Below are 21,010 nucleotides of genomic sequence, written 5' to 3' on the forward strand. Positions count from 1 at the left end.
GGGGAGCACTGACAGTGCTGGCTGTGTGGGGGGAGCACTGACAGTGCTCGCTGTGTGGTGGGAGCACTGACAGTGCTGGCTGTGTGGTGGGAGCACTGACAGCGCATGCTGTGTGGTGGGAGCACTGACAGTGCTGGCTGTGTGGTGGGAGCACTGACAGTGCTAGCTGAGGGGGGGGAGTGCACTGACAGTGCTGGCTGTGTGGGTGAGCACTGACAGTGCTGGCTGTGTGGGGAGAGCACTGACAGTGCTGGCTGTGTGGTGGGAGCACTGACAGTGCTGGCTGTGTGGGGGAGCACTGACAGTGCTGGCTGTATATTGGGAGCACTGACAGTGCTGGCTGTGTGGGTGGGAGCACTGCCAGTGCTGGCTGTGTGGGGGGAGCACTGACAGTGCTGGCTGAGTGGTGTGAGCACTGACAGTGCTGGCTGTGTGGTGGGAGCACTGACAGTGCTGGCTGTGTGGGGGGAGCACTGACAGTGCTGGCAATGTGGGGGAGCACTGACAGTGCTGGCTGTGTGGTGGGAGCACTGACAGTGCTCGCTGAGTGGGGGGGGAGTGCACTGGCAGTGCTGGCTGTGTGGGGGAGCACTGACAGTGCTGGCTGTGTGGGGGGAGCACTGACAGTGCTGGCTGTGTGGGTGGGAGCACTGACAGTGCTGGCTGTGTGGGGGAGCACTGACAGTGCAGGCTGTGTAGTGGAGCTCTGACAGTGCTGGCTGTGTGGGGGATCACTGACAGTGCTGGCTGTGTGAGGAGCACTGACAGTGCTGGATGTGTGGGGGGGCACTGACAGTGCTGGCTGTGTGGGGGGAGCACTGACAGTGCTGGCTGTGTGATGGGAGCACTGACAGTGCTGGCTGTGTGGTGGGAGCACTGACAGTGCTGGCTGTGTGGGGGGAGCACTGACAGTGCTGTCTGTGTGGGGGAGCAATGACAGTGCTGGCTGTGTGGTGGGAGCACTGATAGTGCTGGCTGTGTGGGGGAGCACTGACAGTGCTGGCTGTGTGGGGGAGCACTGACAGTGCTGGCTGTGTGGGGGAGCACTGACAGTGCTCGCTGTGTGGTGGGAGCACTGACAGTGCTGGCTGTGTGGTGGGAGCACTGACAGTGCTGGCTGTGTGGTGGGAGCACTGACAGTGCTGGCTGTGGGGGGGTCGAAGTGCACTGACGGTGCTAGCTGTGGGGGGGGGGTGGAAGTGCACTGACGGTGCTGGCTGTGTAGGGGGAGCACTGACAGTGCTGGCTGTGTGGGGGGAGCACTGACAGTGCTGCCTGTGTGGGGGGAGCACTGACAGTGCTGGCTGTGTGGTGGGAGCACTGACAGTGCTGGCAGTGTGGGGAGCACTGACAGTGCTGGCTGTATGGGGGAGCACTGACTGTGCTGGCTGTGTGGTGGGAGCACTGACATTGCTGGCTGTGTGTGGGAGCACTGAGAGTGCTGGCTGTGTGGGGGGAGCACTGACAGTGCTGGCTGTGTGGGGGAGCACTGACAGTTCTGGCTGTGTGGTGGGAGCACTGACAGTGCGGGCTGTGTGCAGGAGCACTGACAGTGCTGGCTGTGTGGTGGGCGCACTGACAGTGCGGGCTGTGTGGGGGAGCACTGACAGTGCTGGCTGTGTGGGGGTGCACTGACAGTGCTGGCTGTGTGGTGGGAGCACTGACAGTGCGGGCTGTGTGGGGGGAGCACTGACAGTGCTGGCTGTGTGGTGGGAGCACTGACAGTGCTGGCTGTGTGGGGGGAGCACTGACAGTGCTGGCTGTGTGAGGGAGCACTGGCAGTGATGGCTGTGTGGGGGAGCACTGAGAGTGCTGGCTGTGTGGGGGAGCACTGTGAGTGCTGGCTGTGTGGGGGAGCACTGACAGTGCTTGCTGTGTGGAGGGAGCACTGACAGTGCTGGCTGTGTGGGGGGAGCACTGACAGTCCTGGCTGTGTGGTGGGAGCACTGACAGTGCTGGCTGTGTGGTGGGAGCACTGACAGTGCTGGCTGTGTGGTGGGAGCACTGACAGTGCTGGCTGTGTGGGGGGAGCACTGACAGTGCTGGCTGTATGGGGGGGGGAGCACCGTCAGTGCTGGCTGTGTGCTGTAGCACTGACAGTGCTGGCTGTGTGGTGGAGCACTGACAGTGCTGGCTGTGTTGTGGGAGCACTGACAGTGCTGTCCGTGTGGTGGGAGCACTGACAGTGCTGGCTGTGTGATGGGAGCACTGACAGTGCTGGCTGCGTGGTGGGAGCACTGACAGTGATGGTTGTGTGGTGGGAGCACTGACAGTGCTGGCTGTGTGGGGGAGCACTGACAGTGCTGGCTGTGTGGGGGGAGCACTCTCAGTGCTGGCTGTGGGTGGAGAACTGGCAGTGCTTGCTGTGTGGTGGGAGCACTGACAATGCTGGCTGTGGGGGAGCACTGACAGTGCTGGCTGTGTGGGGTGGGGGCACTGACAGTGCTGGCTGTGTGGGGGAGCACCAACAGTGCTGGCTGTGTGGTCGGAGCACTGACAGCGCTCGCTGTGTGGTGAGAGCACTGACAGTCCTGGCTGTGTGGGGGAGCACTGACAGTGCTGGCTGTGTAGTGGGAGCACTGACAGTGCTGGCTCTGTGGGGGGGGGGGGCACTGAGAGTGCTGGCTGTGTGGGGGCAGCACTGACAGTTCTGCCTGTGTGGGTGGAGCACTGACAGTGCTGGCTGTGTGGGGGGAGCACTGACAGTGCTGGCTGTGGGGGGGTCGAAGTGCACTGACGGTGCTAGCTGTGGGGGGGGGGTGGAAGTGCACTGACGGTGCTGGCTGTGTAGGGGGAGCACTGACAGTGCTGGCTGTGTGGGGGGAGCACTGACAGTGCTGCCTGTGTGGGGGGAGCACTGACAGTGCTGGCTGTGGTGGGAGCACTGACAGTGCTGGCAGTGTGGGGAGCACTGACAGTGCTGGCTGTATGGGGGAGCACTGACTGTGCTGGCTGTGTGGTGGGAGCACTGACATTGCTCGCTGTGTGGGGGAGCACTGAGAGTGCTGGCTGTGTGGGGGGAGCACTGACAGTGCTGGCTGTGTGGGGGAGCACTGACAGTTCTGGCTGTGTGGTGGGAGCACTGACAGTGCGGGCTGTGTGCAGGAGCACTGACAGTGCTGGCTGTGTGGTGGGCGCACTGACAGTGCGGGCTGTGTGGGGGAGCACTGACAGTGCTGGCTGTGTGGGGGTGCACTGACAGTGCTGGCTGTGTGGTGGGAGCACTGACAATGCGGGCTGTGTGGGGGGAGCACTGACAGTGCTGGCTGTGTGGTGGGAGCACTGACAGTGCTGGCAGTGTGGGGGGAGCACTGACAGTGCTGGCTGTGTGGGGGAGCACTGGCAGTGATGGCTGTGTGGGGGAGCACTGAGAGTGCTGGCTGTGTGGGGGAGCACTGTGAGTGCTGGCTGTGTGGGGGAGCACTGACAGTGCTTGCTGTGTGGAGGGAGCACTGACAGTGCTGGCTGTGTGGGGGGAGCACTGACAGTGCTGGCTGTGTGGTGGGAGCACTGACAGTGCTGGCTGTGTGGTGGGAGCACTGACAGTGCTGGCTGTGTGGTGGGAGCACTGACAGTGCTGGCTGTGTGGGGGGAGCACTGACAGTGCTGGCTGTATGGGGGGGAGCACCGACAGTGCTGGCTGTGTGCTGTAGCACTGACAGTGCTGGCTGTGTGGTGGAGCACTGACAGTGCTGGCTGTGTTGTGGGAGCACTGACAGTGCTGTCCGTGTGGTGGGAGCACTGGCAGTGCTGGCTGTGTGGTGGGAGCACTGACAGTGCTGGCTGCGTGGTGGGAGCACTGACAGTGATGGTTGTGTGGTGGGAGCACTGACAGTGCTGGCTGTGTGGGGGAGCACTGACAGTGCTGGCTGTGTGGGGGGAGCACTCTCAGTGCTGGCTGTGGGTGGAGAACTGGCAGTGCTGGCTGTGTGGTGGGAGCACTGACAATGCTGGCTGTGGGGGAGCACTGACAGTGCTGGCTGTGTGGGGTGGGGGCACTGACAGTGCTGGCTGTGTGGGGGAGCACCAACAGTGCTGGCTGTGTGGTGGGAGCACTGACAGCGCTCGCTGTGTGGTGAGAGCACTGACAGTCCTGGCTGTGTGGGGGAGCACTGACAGTGCTGGCTGTGTAGTGGGAGCACTGACAGTGCTGGCTCTGTGGGGGGGGGGGGGGGCACTGAGAGTGCTGGCTGTGTGGGGGCAGCACTGACAGTTCTGCCTGTGTGGGTGGAGCACTGACAGTGCTGGCTGTGTGGGGGGAGCACTGACAGTGCTGGCTGTGGGGGGGTCGAAGTGCACTGACGGTGCTAGCTGTGGGGGGGGGGGGGGTGGAAGTGCACTGACGGTGCTGGCTGTGTAGGGGGAGCACTGACAGTGCTGGCTGTGTGGGGGGAGCACTGACAGCGCTGGCTGTGTGGGGGAGCACTGCCAGTGCTGTCAGTGTGGGGGGAGGACTGACAGTGCTGGCTGTGTGGTGGGAGCACTGACAGTGCTGGCTGTGCGGGGAGCACTGACAGTGCTGGCTGTATGTGGGGGGGAGCACCGACAGTGCTGGCTGTGTGGGGAAGCACTGACAGTGCTGGCTGTGTTGGGAGCACTGACAGTGCTGGCTGTGTGGTGGGAGCACTGACAATGCTGGCTGTGTGGTGGGAGCACTGACAATGCTGGCAGTGTGGTGGGAGCACTGACAGTGCTGGCTGTGTGGTGGGAGCACTGACAATGCTGGCTGTGTGGTGGGAGCACTGACAGCGCTGGCTGTGTGGTGGGAGCACTGACAGTGCTGGCTGTGTGGTGGGAGCACTGACAGTGCTGGCTGAGGGGGGGAAATGCACTGACAGTGCTGGCTGTGTGGGTGAGCACTGACAGTGCTGGCTGTGTGGGGAGAGCACTGACAGTGCTGGCTGTGTGGGGGGAGCACTGACAGCGCTGGCTGTGTGGGGGGAGCACTGACAGTGCTGGCAGTGTGGGGAGCACTGACAGTGCTGGCTGTATGGGGGAGCGCTGACTGTGCTGGCTGTAAGGTGGGTGCACTGACATTGCTGGCTGTGTGGGGGGATCACTGAGAGTGCTGGCTGTGTGGTGGGAGCACTGACAGTGCTGGCTGTGGGGGGGTGGAAGTGCACTGACGGTGCTGGCTGTGTAGGGGGAGCACTGACAGTACTGCCTGTGTGGGGAGCACTGACAGTCCTGGCTGTGTGGGGGGAGCACTGACAGTGCTGCCTGTGTGGGGGGAGCACTGACAGTGCTGGCAGTGTGGGGAGCACTGACAGTGCTGGCTGTATGGGGGAGCGCTGACTGTGCTGGCTGTGTGGTGGGAGCACTGACATTGCTGGCTGTGTGGGGGGAGCACTGAGAGTGCTGGCTGTGTGGGGGAGCACTGACAGTGCTGGCTGTGTGGGGGAGCACTGACAGTGCTGGCTGTGTGGTGGGAGCACTGACAGTGCGGGCTGTGTGGGGGAGCACTGACAGTGCTGGCTGTGTGGTGGGAGCACTGACAGTGCGGGCTGTGTGGGGGAGCACTGACAGTGCTGGCTGTGTGTGGGAGCACTGACAGTGCTGGCTGTGTGTGGGGAGCACTGAAAGTGCTGGCTGTGTGGGGGAGCACTGACAGTGCTTGCTGTGTGGAGGGAGCACTGACAGTGCTGGCTGTGTGGGGGTGCACTGACAGCGCTGGCTGTGTGGTGGGAGCACTGACAGTGCTGGCTTTGTGGTGGGAGCACTGGCAGTGCGGGCTGTGTGGGTGGAGCACTGAAAGTGCTGGCTGTGTGAGGGCAGCACTGACAGTGCTGGCTGTGTTGGGAGCACTGACAGTGCTGGCTGTGTGGTGGGAGCACTGACAATGCTGGCTGTGTGGTGGGAGCACTGACAATGCTGGCAGTGTGGTTGGAGCACTGACAGTGCTGGCTGTCTGGTGGGAGCACTGACAATGCTGGCTGTGTGGTGGGAGCACTGACAGCGCTGGCTGTGTGGTGGGAGCACTGACAGTGCTGGCTGTGTGGGGAGAGCACTGACAGTGCTGGCTGTGTGGGGGGAGCACTGACAGCGCTGGCTGTGTGGGGGAGCACTGCCAGTGCTGGCAGTGTGGGGGGAGGACTGACAGTGCTGGCTGTGTGGTGGGAGCACTGACAGTGCTGGCTGTGTGGGGAGCACTGACAGTGCTGGCTGTATGTGGGGGGGAGCACCGACAGTGCTGGCTGTGTGGGGAAGCACTGACAGTGCTGGCTGTGTGGGGGGAGCACAGACAGTGCTGGCTGTGTGGTGGGAGCACTGACAGTGCTGGCCGTGTGGTGGGAGCACTGACAGTGCTGGTTGTGTGGTGGGAGCACTGACAGTGCTGGCTCTGTGGGGGAGCACTGACAGTGCTAGCTCTGAGGGAGAGCACTGGCAGTGCTGGCTGTGGGTGGAGAACTGGCAGTGCTGGCTGTGTGGTGGGAGCACTGACAATGCTTGCTGTGGGGGAGCACTGACAGTGCTGGCTGTGTGGGATGGGGGCACTGACAGTGCTGGCTGTGTGGGGGAGCACTGACAGTGCTGGCTGTGTGGTGGGAGCACTGACAGTGCTGGCTGTGTGGGGGAGCACTGACAGTGCTGTCTGTGTGGGGAGCACTGACAGTGCTGGCTGTGTGGTGGGAGCACTGATAGTGCTGGGTGTGTGGCGGAGCACTGACAGTGCTGGCTGTGTGGGGGAGCACTGACAGTGCTGGCTGTGTGGGGGGAGCACTGACAGTGCTCGCTGTGTGGTGGGAGCACTGACAGTGCTGGCTGTGTGGTGGGAGCACTGACAGCGCATGCTGTGTGGTGGGAGCACTGACAGTGCTGGCTGTGTGGTGGGAGCACTGACAGTGCTAGCTGAGGGGGGGGAGTGCACTGACAGTGCTGGCTGTGTGGGTGAGCACTGACAGTGCTGGCTGTGTGGGGAGAGCACTGACAGTGCTGGCTGTGTGGTGGGAGCACTGACAGTGCTGGCTGTGTGGGGGAGCACTGACAGTGCTGGCTGTATATTGGGAGCACTGACAGTGCTGGCTGTGTGGGTGGGAGCACTGCCAGTGCTGGCTGTGTGGGGGGAGCACTGACAGTGCTGGCTGAGTGGTGTGAGCACTGACAGTGCTGGCTGTGTGGTGGGAGCACTGACAGTGCTGGCTGTGTGGGGGGAGCACTGACAGTGCTGGCAATGTGGGGGAGCACTGACAGTGCTGGCTGTGTGGTGGGAGCACTGACAGTGCTCGCTGAGTGGGGGGGGAGTGCACTGGCAGTGCTGGCTGTGTGGGGGAGCACTGACAGTGCTGGCTGTGTGGGGGGAGCACTGACAGTGCTGGCTGTGTGGGTGGGAGCACTGACAGTGCTGGCTGTGTGGGGGAGCACTGACAGTGCAGGCTGTGTAGTGGAGCTCTGACAGTGCTGGCTGTGTGGGGGATCACTGACAGTGCTGGCTGTGTGAGGAGCACTGACAGTGCTGGATGTGTGGGGGGGCACTGACAGTGCTGGCTGTGTGGGGGGAGCACTGACAGTGCTGGCTGTGTGATGGGAGCACTGACAGTGCTGGCTGTGTGGTGGGAGCACTGACAGTGCTGGCTGTGTGGGGGGAGCACTGACAGTGCTGTCTGTGTGGGGGAGCAATGACAGTGCTGGCTGTGTGGTGGGAGCACTGATAGTGCTGGCTGTGTGGGGGAGCACTGACAGTGCTGGCTGTGTGGGGGAGCACTGACAGTGCTGGCTGTGTGGGGGAGCACTGACAGTGCTCGCTGTGTGGTGGGAGCACTGACAGTGCTGGCTGTGTGGTGGGAGCACTGACAGTGCTGGCTGTGTGGTGGGAGCACTGACAGTGCTGGCTGTGGGGGGGTCGAAGTGCACTGACGGTGCTAGCTGTGGGGGGGGGGTGGAAGTGCACTGACGGTGCTGGCTGTGTAGGGGGAGCACTGACAGTGCTGGCTGTGTGGGGGGAGCACTGACAGTGCTGCCTGTGTGGGGGGAGCACTGACAGTGCTGGCTGTGTGGTGGGAGCACTGACAGTGCTGGCAGTGTGGGGAGCACTGACAGTGCTGGCTGTATGGGGGAGCACTGACTGTGCTGGCTGTGTGGTGGGAGCACTGACATTGCTGGCTGTGTGTGGGAGCACTGAGAGTGCTGGCTGTGTGGGGGGAGCACTGACAGTGCTGGCTGTGTGGGGGAGCACTGACAGTTCTGGCTGTGTGGTGGGAGCACTGACAGTGCGGGCTGTGTGCAGGAGCACTGACAGTGCTGGCTGTGTGGTGGGCGCACTGACAGTGCGGGCTGTGTGGGGGAGCACTGACAGTGCTGGCTGTGTGGGGGTGCACTGACAGTGCTGGCTGTGTGGTGGGAGCACTGACAGTGCGGGCTGTGTGGGGGGAGCACTGACAGTGCTGGCTGTGTGGTGGGAGCACTGACAGTGCTGGCTGTGTGGGGGGAGCACTGACAGTGCTGGCTGTGTGAGGGAGCACTGGCAGTGATGGCTGTGTGGGGGAGCACTGAGAGTGCTGGCTGTGTGGGGGAGCACTGTGAGTGCTGGCTGTGTGGGGGAGCACTGACAGTGCTTGCTGTGTGGAGGGAGCACTGACAGTGCTGGCTGTGTGGGGGGAGCACTGACAGTCCTGGCTGTGTGGTGGGAGCACTGACAGTGCTGGCTGTGTGGTGGGAGCACTGACAGTGCTGGCTGTGTGGTGGGAGCACTGACAGTGCTGGCTGTGTGGGGGGAGCACTGACAGTGCTGGCTGTATGGGGGGGGGGAGCACCGTCAGTGCTGGCTGTGTGCTGTAGCACTGACAGTGCTGGCTGTGTGGTGGAGCACTGACAGTGCTGGCTGTGTTGTGGGAGCACTGACAGTGCTGTCCGTGTGGTGGGAGCACTGACAGTGCTGGCTGTGTGATGGGAGCACTGACAGTGCTGGCTGCGTGGTGGGAGCACTGACAGTGATGGTTGTGTGGTGGGAGCACTGACAGTGCTGGCTGTGTGGGGGAGCACTGACAGTGCTGGCTGTGTGGGGGGAGCACTCTCAGTGCTGGCTGTGGGTGGAGAACTGGCAGTGCTTGCTGTGTGGTGGGAGCACTGACAATGCTGGCTGTGGGGGAGCACTGACAGTGCTGGCTGTGTGGGGTGGGGGCACTGACAGTGCTGGCTGTGTGGGGGAGCACCAACAGTGCTGGCTGTGTGGTCGGAGCACTGACAGCGCTCGCTGTGTGGTGAGAGCACTGACAGTCCTGGCTGTGTGGGGGAGCACTGACAGTGCTGGCTGTGTAGTGGGAGCACTGACAGTGCTGGCTCTGTGGGGGGGGGGGGGCACTGAGAGTGCTGGCTGTGTGGGGGCAGCACTGACAGTTCTGCCTGTGTGGGTGGAGCACTGACAGTGCTGGCTGTGTGGGGGGAGCACTGACAGTGCTGGCTGTGGGGGGGTCGAAGTGCACTGACGGTGCTAGCTGTGGGGGGGGGGTGGAAGTGCACTGACGGTGCTGGCTGTGTAGGGGGAGCACTGACAGTGCTGGCTGTGTGGGGGGAGCACTGACAGTGCTGCCTGTGTGGGGGGAGCACTGACAGTGCTGGCTGTGGTGGGAGCACTGACAGTGCTGGCAGTGTGGGGAGCACTGACAGTGCTGGCTGTATGGGGGAGCACTGACTGTGCTGGCTGTGTGGTGGGAGCACTGACATTGCTCGCTGTGTGGGGGAGCACTGAGAGTGCTGGCTGTGTGGGGGGAGCACTGACAGTGCTGGCTGTGTGGGGGAGCACTGACAGTTCTGGCTGTGTGGTGGGAGCACTGACAGTGCGGGCTGTGTGCAGGAGCACTGACAGTGCTGGCTGTGTGGTGGGCGCACTGACAGTGCGGGCTGTGTGGGGGAGCACTGACAGTGCTGGCTGTGTGGGGGTGCACTGACAGTGCTGCCTGTGTGGTGGGAGCACTGACAGTGCGGGCTGTGTGGGGGAGCACTGACAGTGCTGGCTGTGTGGTGGGAGCACTGACAGTGCTGGATGTCTGGGGGGAGCACTGACAGTGCTGGCTGTGTGGGGGAGCACTGGCAGTGATGGCTGTGTGGGGGAGCACTGAGAGTGCTGGCTGTGTGGGGGAGCACTGTGAGTGCTGGCTGTGTGGGGGAGCACTGACAGTGCTTGCTGTGTGGAGGGAGCACTGACAGTGCTGGCTGTGTGGGGGGAGCACTGACAGTGCTGGCTGTGTGGTGGGAGCACTGACAGTGCTGGCTGTGTGGTGGGAGCACTGACAGTGCTGGCTGTGTGGTGGGAGCACTGACAGTGCTGGCTGTGTGGGGGGAGCACTGACAGTGCTGGCTGTATGGGGGGGGAGCACCGACAGTGCTGGCTGTGTGCTGTAGCACTGACAGTGCTGGCTGTGTGGTGGAGCACTGACAGTGCTGGCTGTGTTGTGGGAGCAGTGACAGTGCTGTCTGTGTGGTGGGAGCACTGACAGTGCTGGCTGTGTGGTGGGAGCACTGACAGTGCTGGCTGCGTGGTGGGAGCACTGACAGTGATCGTTGTGTGGTGGGAGCACTGACAATGCTGGCTGTGTGGGGGAGCACTGACAGTGCTGGCTGTGTGGAGGGAGCACTCTCAGTGCTGGCTGTGGGTGGAGAACTGGCAGTGCTGGCTGTGTGGTGGGAGCACTGACAATGCTGGCTGTGAGGGAGCACTGACAGTGCTGGCTGTGTGGGGTGGGGGCACTGACAGTGCTGGCTGTGTGGGGGAGCACCAACAGTGCTGGCTGTGTGGTGGGAGCACTGACAGCGCTCGCTGTGTGGTGAGAGCACTGACAGTCCTGGCTGTGTGGGGGAGCACTGACAGTGCTGGCTGTGTAGTGGGAGCACTGACAGTGCTGGCTCTGTGGGGGGGGGGGGGCACTGAGAGTGCTGGCTGTGTGGGTGGAGCACTGACAGTTCTGCCTGTGTGGGTGGAGCACTGACAGTGCTGGCTGTGTGGGGGGAGCACTGACAGTGCTGGCTGTGTGGTGGGAGCACTGACAGTGCTGGCTGTGTGGGGGGAGCACTGACAGTGCTGGCTGTGTGGGGGAGCACTGGCAGTGATGGCTGTGTGGGGGAGCACTGAGAGTGCTGGCTGTGTGGGGGAGCACAGAGAGTGCTGGCTGTGTGGGGGAGCACTGACAGTGCTTGCTGTGTGGAGGGAGCACTGACAGTGCTGGCTGTGTGGGGGGAGCACTGACAGTGCTGGCTGTGTGGGGGTGCACTGACACTGCTGGCTGTGTGGTGGGATCACTGACAGTGCTGGCTGTGTGGTGGGAGCACTGACAGTGCTGGCTGTGTGGTGGGAGCACTGACAGTGCTGGCTGTGTGGGGGGAGCACTGACAGTGCTGGCTGTGTGGTGGGAGCACTGACAGTGCGGGCTGTGTAGGGGGAGCACTGACAGTGCTGGCTGTGTGGGGGGAGCACTGACAGTGCTGGCTGTGTGTTGGGAGCACTGACAGTGCTGGCTGTGTGGTGGGAGCACTGACAGTGCTGGCTGTGTGGGGGAGCACTGACAGTGCTGACTGTGTGGTGGGAGCACAGACAGTGCTGATTGTGTGGGGGGAGCACTGACAGTGCTGGCTGTGTGGGGGGAGCACTGACAGTACTGGCTGTGTGGTGGGAGCACTGCCAGTGATGGCTGTGTGGCGTAGCACTGACAGTGCTGGCTGTGCGGGGGGAGCACTGACAGCGCTGGCTGTGTGGTGGAGCACCGCCAGTGCTGGCAGTGTGGGGGGAGGACTGACAGTGCTGGCTGTGTGGTGGGAGCACTGACAGTGCTGGCTGTGTGGGGGGCACTGACAGTGCTGGCTGTATGGGGGGGGAGAGCACAAACAGTGCTGGCTGTGTGGGGGAGCACTGGCAGTGCTGGCTGTGTGGGGGGAGCACAGACAGTGCTGGCTGTGTGGTGGGAGCACTGATTTGCTGGCCGTGTGGTGGGAGCACTTACAGTGCTGGTTGTGTGGTGGGAGCACTGCCAGTGCTGGCTCTGTGGGGGTGCACTGACAGTGCTATCTCTGAGGGAGAGCACTGGCAGTGCTGGCTGTGGGTGGAGAACTGGCAGTGCTGGCTGTGTGGTTGGAGCACTGACAATGCTTGCTGTGGGGGAGCACTGACAGTGCTGGCTGTGTGGGGTGGGGGCACTGACAGTGCTGGCTGTGTGGGGGAGCACTGACAGTACTGGCTCTGTGGGGGGGGAGCACTGACAGTGCTGGCTGTGTTGTGGGAGCACTGACAGTGCTGGCTCTGTGGGGGGGGGGGGCACTGAGAGTGCTGGCTGTGTGTGGGGAGCACTGACAGTGCTGGCTGTGTGGTGGGAGCACTGGCAATGCTGGCTGTGTGGGGGAGCACTGACAGGGCTGGCTGTGTGGGGGGATCACGGACAGTGCAGGCTGTGTGGGGGAGCACTGACAGTGCTTGCTGTGTGGGGGAGCACTGACAGTTCTGGCTGTGTGGGGAGCACTGACAGTGCTGGCTGTGTGGGGGAGCACTGACAGTGCTGGCTGTGTGGTGGGATCACTGACAGTGCTGGCTGTGGGGGAGCACTGACAGTGCTGGCTGTGTGGTGGGAGCACTGACAGTGCTGGCTGTGTGGTGGGAGCACTGACAGTGCTGGCTGTGTGGTGGGAGCACTGACAGTGCTGGCTGTGTGGGGGGAGCACTGACAGTGCTGGCTGTATGGGGGGGGAGCACCGACAGTGCTGGCTGTGTGCTGTAGCACTGACAGTGCTGGCTGTGTGGTGGAGCACTGACAGTGCTGGCTGTGTTGTGGGAGCAGTGACAGTGCTGTCTGTGTGGTGGGAGCACTGACAGTGCTGGCTGTGTGGTGGGAGCACTGACAGTGCTGGCTGCGTGGTGGGAGCACTGACAGTGATCGTTGTGTGGTGGGAGCACTGACAATGCTGGCTGTGTGGGGGAGCACTGACAGTGCTGGCTGTGTGGAGGGAGCACTCTCAGTGCTGGCTGTGGGTGGAGAACTGGCAGTGCTGGCTGTGTGGTGGGAGCACTGACAATGCTGGCTGTGAGGGAGCACTGACAGTGCTGGCTGTGTGGGGTGGGGGCACTGACAGTGCTGGCTGTGTGGGGGAGCACCAACAGTGCTGGCTGTGTGGTGGGAGCACTGACAGCGCTCGCTGTGTGGTGAGAGCACTGACAGTCCTGGCTGTGTGGGGGAGCACTGACAGTGCTGGCTGTGTAGTGGGAGCACTGACAGTGCTGGCTCTGTGGGGGGGGGGGGGCACTGAGAGTGCTGGCTGTGTGGGTGGAGCACTGACAGTTCTGCCTGTGTGGGTGGAGCACTGACAGTGCTGGCTGTGTGGGGGGAGCACTGACAGTGCTGGCTGTGTGGTGGGAGCACTGACAGTGCTGGCTGTGTGGGGGGAGCACTGACAGTGCTGGCTGTGTGGGGGAGCACTGGCAGTGATGGCTGTGTGGGGGAGCACTGAGAGTGCTGGCTGTGTGGGGGAGCACAGAGAGTGCTGGCTGTGTGGGGGAGCACTGACAGTGCTTGCTGTGTGGAGGGAGCACTGACAGTGCTGGCTGTGTGGGGGGAGCACTGACAGTGCTGGCTGTGTGGGGGTGCACTGACACTGCTGGCTGTGTGGTGGGATCACTGACAGTGCTGGCTGTGTGGTGGGAGCACTGACAGTGCTGGCTGTGTGGTGGGAGCACTGACAGTGCTGGCTGTGTGGGGGGAGCACTGACAGTGCTGGCTGTGTGGTGGGAGCACTGACAGTGCGGGCTGTGTAGGGGGAGCACTGACAGTGCTGGCTGTGTGGGGGGAGCACTGACAGTGCTGGCTGTGTGTTGGGAGCACTGACAGTGCTGGCTGTGTGGTGGGAGCACTGACAGTGCTGGCTGTGTGGGGGAGCACTGACAGTGCTGACTGTGTGGTGGGAGCACAGACAGTGCTGATTGTGTGGGGGGAGCACTGACAGTGCTGGCTGTGTGGGGGGAGCACTGACAGTACTGGCTGTGTGGTGGGAGCACTGCCAGTGATGGCTGTGTGGCGTAGCACTGACAGTGCTGGCTGTGCGGGGGGAGCACTGACAGCGCTGGCTGTGTGGTGGAGCACCGCCAGTGCTGGCAGTGTGGGGGGAGGACTGACAGTGCTGGCTGTGTGGTGGGAGCACTGACAGTGCTGGCTGTGTGGGGGGCACTGACAGTGCTGGCTGTAAGGGGGGGGAGAGCACAAACAGTGCTGGCTGTGTGGGGGAGCACTGGCAGTGCTGGCTGTGTGGGGGGAGCACAGACAGTGCTGGCTGTGTGGTGGGAGCACTGATTTGCTGGCCGTGTGGTGGGAGCACTTACAGTGCTGGTTGTGTGGTGGGAGCACTGCCAGTGCTGGCTCTGTGGGGGTGCACTGACAGTGCTATCTCTGAGGGAGAGCACTGGCAGTGCTGGCTGTGGGTGGAGAACTGGCAGTGCTGGCTGTGTGGTTGGAGCACTGACAATGCTTGCTGTGGGGGAGCACTGACAGTGCTGGCTGTGTGGGGTGGGGGCACTGACAGTGCTGGCTGTGTGGGGGAGCACTGACAGTACTGGCTCTGTGGGGGGGGGAGCACTGACAGTGCTGGCTGTGTTGTGGGAGCACTGACAGTGCTGGCTCTGTGGGGGGGGGGGGGGGCACTGAGAGTGCTGGCTGTGTGTGGGGAGCACTGACAGTGCTGGCTGTGTGGTGGGAGCACTGGCAATGCTGGCTGTGTGGGGGAGCACTGACAGGGCTGGCTGTGTGGGGGGATCACGGACAGTGCAGGCTGTGTGGGGGAGCACTGACAGTGCTTGCTGTGTGGGGGAGCACTGACAGTTCTGGCTGTGTGGGGAGCACTGACAGTGCTGGCTGTGTGGGGGAGCACTGACAGTGCTGGCTGTGTGGTGGGATCACTGACAGTGCTGGCTGTGGGGGAGCACTGACAGTGCTGGCTGTGTGGGGTGGGAGCACTGACAGTGCTGGCTGTGTGAGGAGCATTTACAGTGCTGGCTGTGTGGTGGGAGCACTGACCGTGTTGGCTGTGTGGGGGGAGAACTGAGAGTGCTGGCTGTGTGGGGTGAGCACTGACAGTGCTGGCTGTGTGGTGGGAGCACTGACAGTGCTGGCTGTGTGGGGGGAGCACTGATAGTGCTGGCTGTGTGGTGGGTGCATTGACAGTGCAGGCTATGTGGGGGAGGGCTGACAGTGCTGGCTGTGTGGTGCGAACACTGACAGTGCTGGCTGTGTGGGGAGCACTGACAGTGCTGGCTGAATGGGGGGGAGCACTTACAGTGCTGGCTGTGTGGGGGGAGCACTGACAGTGCTGGCTGTGTGGGGGGAGCACTGACGGTGCTGGCTGTGTGTTGGGAGCACTGACAGTCTTCCCTGTGTGGGGGTGCACTGACATTGCTGGCTGTGTGGTGGGAGCACTAACAGTGCTGGTTGTGTGGTGGGAGCACTGACACTGCTAGCTCTGTGGGAGGGCACTGCCAGTGCTGGCTGTGTGGAGGAGCACTGACAGTGCTTGCTGTGTGGGGGAGCACTGACATCGCTGGCTGTGTTGTCGGAGCACTGAAAGTGCTGTCTGTGTGGTGGGAGCACTGACAGTGCTGGCTGTGTGGTGGGAGCACTGACAGTGCTGGCTGCGTGGTGGGAGCACTGACAGTGATGGTTGTGTGGTGGGAGCACTGACAGTGCTGGCTGTGTGGGGGAGCACTGACAGTGCTGGCTGTGTGGGGGGAGCACTCTCAGTGCTGGCTGTGGGTGGAGAACTGGCAGTGCTGGCTGTGTGGTGGGAGCACTGACAATGCTGGCTGTGGGGGAGCACTGACAGTGCTGGCTGTGTGGGGTGGGGGCACTGACAGTGCTGGCTGTGTGGGGGAGCACCAACAGTGCTGGCTGTGTGGTGGGAGCACTGACAGCGCTCGCTGTGTGGTGAGAGCACTGACAGTCCTGGCTGTGTGGGGGAGCACTGACAGTGCTGGCTGTGTAGTGGGAGCACTGACAGTGCTGACTCTGTGGGGGGGGGGCACTGAGAGTGCTGGCTGTGTGGGGGGAGCACTGACAGTTCTGCCTGTGTGGGCGGAGCACTGACAGTGCTGGCTGTGTGGGGGAGCACTGACAGTGCTGGCTGTGTGGTGGGAGCACTGACAGTGCTGGCTGTGTGGGGGGAGCACTGACAGTGCTGGCCGTGTGGGGGAGCACTGGCAGTGATGGCTGTGTGGGGGAGCACTGAGAGTGCTGGCTGTGTGGGGGAGCACTGAGAGTGCTGGCTGTGTGGGGAAGCACTGACAGTGCTTGCTGTGTGGAGGGAGCACTGACAGTGCTGGCTGTGTGGGGGGAGCACTGACAGTGCTGGCTGTGTGGGGGTGCACTGACACTGCTGGCTCTGTGGTGGGAGCACTGACAGTGCTGGCTGTGTGGTGGGAGCACTGACAGTGCTGGCTGTGTGGTGGGAGCACTGACAGCGCTGGCTGTGTGGGGGAGCACTGACAGTGCTGGCTGTGTGGTGGGAGCACTGACAGTGCGGGCTGTGTAGGGGGAGCACTGACAGTGCTGGCTGTGTGGGGGAGCACTGACAGTGCTGGCTGTGTGTTGGGAGCACTGACAGTGCTGGCTGTGTGGTGGGAGCACTGACAGTGCTGGCTTTGTGGGGGAGCATTGACAGTGCTGACTGTGTGGTGGGAGCACAGACAGTGCTGGCTGTGTGGGGGGAGCACTGACAGTGCTGGCTGTGTGCGGGGAGCACTGACAGTACTGGCTGTGTGGTGGGAGCACTGCCAGTGTTGGCTGTGTGGGGTAGCACTGACAGTGCTGGCTGTGTGGGGGGAGCACTGACAGCGCTGGCTGTGTGGGGGAGCACTGCCAGTGCTGGCAGTGTGGGGGAGGACTGACAGTGCTGGCTGTGTGGTGGGAGCACTGACAGTGCTGGCTTTGTGGGGAGCACTGACAGTGCTGGCTGTAAGGGGGGGGAGCACCGACAGTGCTGGCTGTGTGGGGGAGCACTGACAGTGCTGGCTGTGTGGGGGGAGCACAGACAGTGCTGGCTGTGTGGTGGGAGCACTGACAGTGCTGGCCGTGTGGTGGGAGCACTGACAGTGCTGGTTGTGTGGTGGGAGCACTGCCAGTGCTGGCTCTGTGGGGGTGCACTGACAGTGCTAGCTCTGAGGGAGAGCACTGGCAGTGCTGGCTGTGGGTGGAGAACTGGCAGTGCTGGCTGTGTGGTGGGAGCACTGACAGTGCTGGCTGTGTGGGGTGGGGGCACTGACAGTGCTGGCTGTGTGGGGGAGCACTGACAGTGCTGGCTGTGTGGTGGGAGCACTGGCAGTGCTCGCTGTGTGGTGAGAGCACTGACAGTGCTGGCTGTGTGGGGGAGCACTGACAGTGCTGGCTCTGTGGGGGGGGGGGGGCACTGAGAGTGCTGGCTGTGTGTGGGGAGCACTGACAGAGCTGGCTGTGTGGTGGGAGCACTGGCAATGCTGGCTGTGTGGGGAGCACTGACAGGCCTGGCTGTGTGGGGGGATCACGGACAGTGCAGGCTGTGTGGGGGAGCACTGACAGTGCTTGCTGTGTGGGGGAGCACTGACAGTTCTGGCTGTGTGGGGGGAGCACTGACAGTGCTGGCTGTGTGGGGGAGCACTGACAGTGCTGGATGTGTGGGGGGGCACTGACAGTGCTGGCTGTGTGGGGGGAGCACTGACAGTGCTGGCTGTGTGATGGGAGCACTGACAGTGCTGGCTGTGTGGTGGGAGCACTGACAGTGCTGGCTGTGTGGGGGGAGCACTGACAGTGCTGTCTGTGTGGGGGAGCACTGACAGTGCTGGCTGTGTGTTGGGAGCACTGACAGTGCTGGCTGTGTGGGTGGGAGCACTGCCAGTGCTGGCTGTGTGGGGGGAGCACTGACAGTGCTGGCTGAGTGGTGTGAGCACTGACAGTGCTGGCTGTGTGGTGGGAGCACTGACAGTGCTGGCTGTGTGGGGGGAGCACTGACAGTGCTGGCAATGTGGGGTAGCACTGACAGTGCTGGCTGTGTGGTGGGAGCACTGACAGTGCTCGCTGAGGGGGGGGAGTGCACTGGCAGTGCTGGCTGTGTGGGGGAGCACTGACAGTGCTGGCTGTGTGGGGGGAGCACTGACAGTGCTGGCTGTGTGGGTGGGAGCACTGACAGTGCTGGCTGTGTGGGAGAGCACTGACAGTGCAGGCTGTGTAGGGGAGCTCTGACAGTGCTGGCTGTGTGGGGGATCACTGACAGTGCTGGCTGTGTGAGGAGCACTGACAGTGCTGGATGTGTGGGGGGGCACTGACAGTGCTGGCTGTGTGGGGGGAGCACTGACAGTGCTGGCTGTGTGATGGGAGCACTGACAGTGCTGGCTGTGTGGTGGGAGCACTGACAGTGCTGGCTGTGTGGGGGGAGCACTGACAGTGCTGTCTGTGTGGGGGAGCACTGACAGTGCTGGCTGTGTGGTGGGAGCACTGATAGTGCTGGCTGTGTGGGGGAGCACTGACAGTGCTGGCTGTGTGGGGGAGCACTGACAGTGCTGATTGTGTGGGGGAGCACTGACAGTGCTCGCTGTGTGGTGGGAGCACTGACAGTGCTGGCTGTGTGGTGGGAGCACTGACAGTGCTGGCTGTGTGGTGGGAGCACTGACAGTGCTGGCTGTGGGGGGGTTCGAAGTGCACTGACGGTGCTAGCTGTGGGGGGGGGTGGAAGTGCACTGACGGTGCTGGCTGTGTAGGGGGAGCACTGACAGTGCTGGCTGTGTGGGGGGAGCACTGACAGTGCTGCCTGTGTGGGGGGAGCACTGACAGTGCTGGCTGTGTGATGGGAGCACGGACAGTGCTGGCAGTGTGGGGAGCACTGACAGTGCTGGCTGTATGGGGGAGCACTGACTGTGCTGGCTGTGTGGTGGGAGCACTGACATTGCTGGCTGTGTGGGGGAGCACTGAGAGTGCTGGCTGTGTGGGGGGAGCACTGACAGTGCTGGCTGTGTGGGGGAGCACTGACAGTTCTGGCTGTGTGGTGGGAGCACTGACAGTGCGGGCTGTGTGCAGGAGCACTGACAGTGCTGGCTGTGTGGTGGGCGCACTGACAGTGCGGGCTGTGTGGGGGAGCACTGACAGTGCTGGCTGTGTGGGGGTGCACTGACAGTGCTGGCTGTGTGGTGGGAGCACTGACAGTGCGGGCTGTGTGGGGGGAGCACTGACAGTGCTGGCTGTGTGGTGGGAGCACTGACAGTGCTGGCTGTGTGGGGGGAGCACTGACAGTGCTGGCTGTGTGGGGGAGCACTGGCAGTGATGGCTGTGTGGGGGAGCACTGAGAGTGCTGGCTGTGTGGGGGAGCACTGTGAGTGCTGGCTGTGTGGGGGAGCACTGACAGTGCTTGCTGTGTGGAGGGAGCACTGACAGTGCTGGCTGTGTGGGGGAGCACTGACAGTGCTGGCTGTGTGGTGGGAGCACTGACAGTGCTGGCTGTGTGGTGGGAGCACTGACAGTGCTGGCTGTGTGGTGGGAGCACTGACAGTGCTGGCTGTGTGGGGGGAGCACTGACAGTGCTGGCTGTATGGGGGGGAGCACCGACAGTGCTGGCTGTGTGCTGTAGCACTGACAGTGCTGGCTGTGTGGTGGAGCACTGACAGTGCTGGCTGTGTTGTGGGAGCACTGACAGTGCTGTCTGTGTGGTGGGAGCACTGACAGTGCTGGCTGTGTGGTGGGAGCACTGACAGTGCTGGCTGCGTGGTGGGAGCACTGACAGTGATGGTTGTGTGGTGGGAGCACTGACAGTGTTGGCTGTGTGGGGGAGCACTGACAGTGCTGGCTGTGTGGGGGGAGCACTCTCAGTGCTGGCTGTGGGTGGAGAACTGGCAGTGCTGGCTGTGTGGTGGGAGCACTGACAATGCTGGCTGTGGGGGAGCACTGACAGTGCTGGCTGTGTGGGGTGGGGGCACTGACAGTGCTGGCTGTGTGGGGGAGCACCAACAGTGCTGGCTGTGTGGTGGGAGCACTGACAGCGCTCGCTGTGTGGTGAGAGCACTGACAGTCCTGGCTGTGTGGGGGAGCACTGACAGTGCTGGCTGTGTAGTGGGAGCACTGACAGTGCTGGCTCTGTGTGGGGGGGGGGGCACTGAGAGTGCTGGCTGTGTGGGGGGAGCACTGACAGTTCTGCCTGTGTGGGTGGAGCACTGACATTGCTGGCTGTGTGGGGGAGCACTGACAGTGCTGGCTGTGGGGGGGTCGAAGTGCACTGACGGTGCTAGCTGTGGGGGGGGGGGGTGGAAGTGCACTGACGGTGCTGGCTGTGTAGGGGGAGCACTGACAGTGCTGGCTGTGTGGGGGGAGCACTGACAGTGCTGCCTGTGTGGGGGGAGCACTGACAGTGCTGGCTGTGTGGTGGGAGCACTTACAGTGCTGGCAGTGTGGGGAGCACTGACAGTGCTGGCTGTATGGGGGAGCACTGACTGTGCTGGCTGTGTGGTGGGAGCACTGACATTGCTGGCTGTGTGGGGGAGCACTGAGAGTGCTGGCTGTGTGGGGGGAGCACTGACAGTGCTGGCTGTGTGGGGGAGCACTGACAGTTCTGGCTGTGTGGTGGGAGCACTGACAGTGCGGGCTGTGTGCAGGAGCACTGACAGTGCTGGCTGTGTGGTGGGCGCACTGACAGTGCTGGCTGTGTGGGGGGAGCACTGACAGTGCTGGCTGTGTGGGGGAGCACTGGCAGTGATGGCTGTGTGGGGGAGCACTGAGAGTGCTGGCTGTGTGGGGGAGCACTGTGAGTGCTGGCTGTGTGGGGGAGCACTGACAGTGCTTGCTGTGTGGAGGGAGCACTGACAGTGCTGGCTGTGTGGGGGGAGCACTGACAGTGCTGGCTGTGTGGTGGGAGCACTGACAGTGCTGGCTGTGTGGTGGGAGCACTGACAGTTCTGGCTGTGTGGTGGGAGCACTGACAGTGCTGGCTGTGTGGGGGGAGCACTGACAGTGCTGGCTGTATGGGGGGGAGCACCGACAGTGCTGGCTGTGTGCTGTAGCACTGACAGTGCTGGCTGTGTGGTGGAGCACTGACAGTG

This window comes from Scyliorhinus torazame, chromosome 5, assembly GCF_047496885.1.
Source record: "Scyliorhinus torazame isolate Kashiwa2021f chromosome 5, sScyTor2.1, whole genome shotgun sequence".
NCBI classification, from domain to species: Eukaryota; Metazoa; Chordata; class Chondrichthyes; order Carcharhiniformes; family Scyliorhinidae; genus Scyliorhinus; species Scyliorhinus torazame.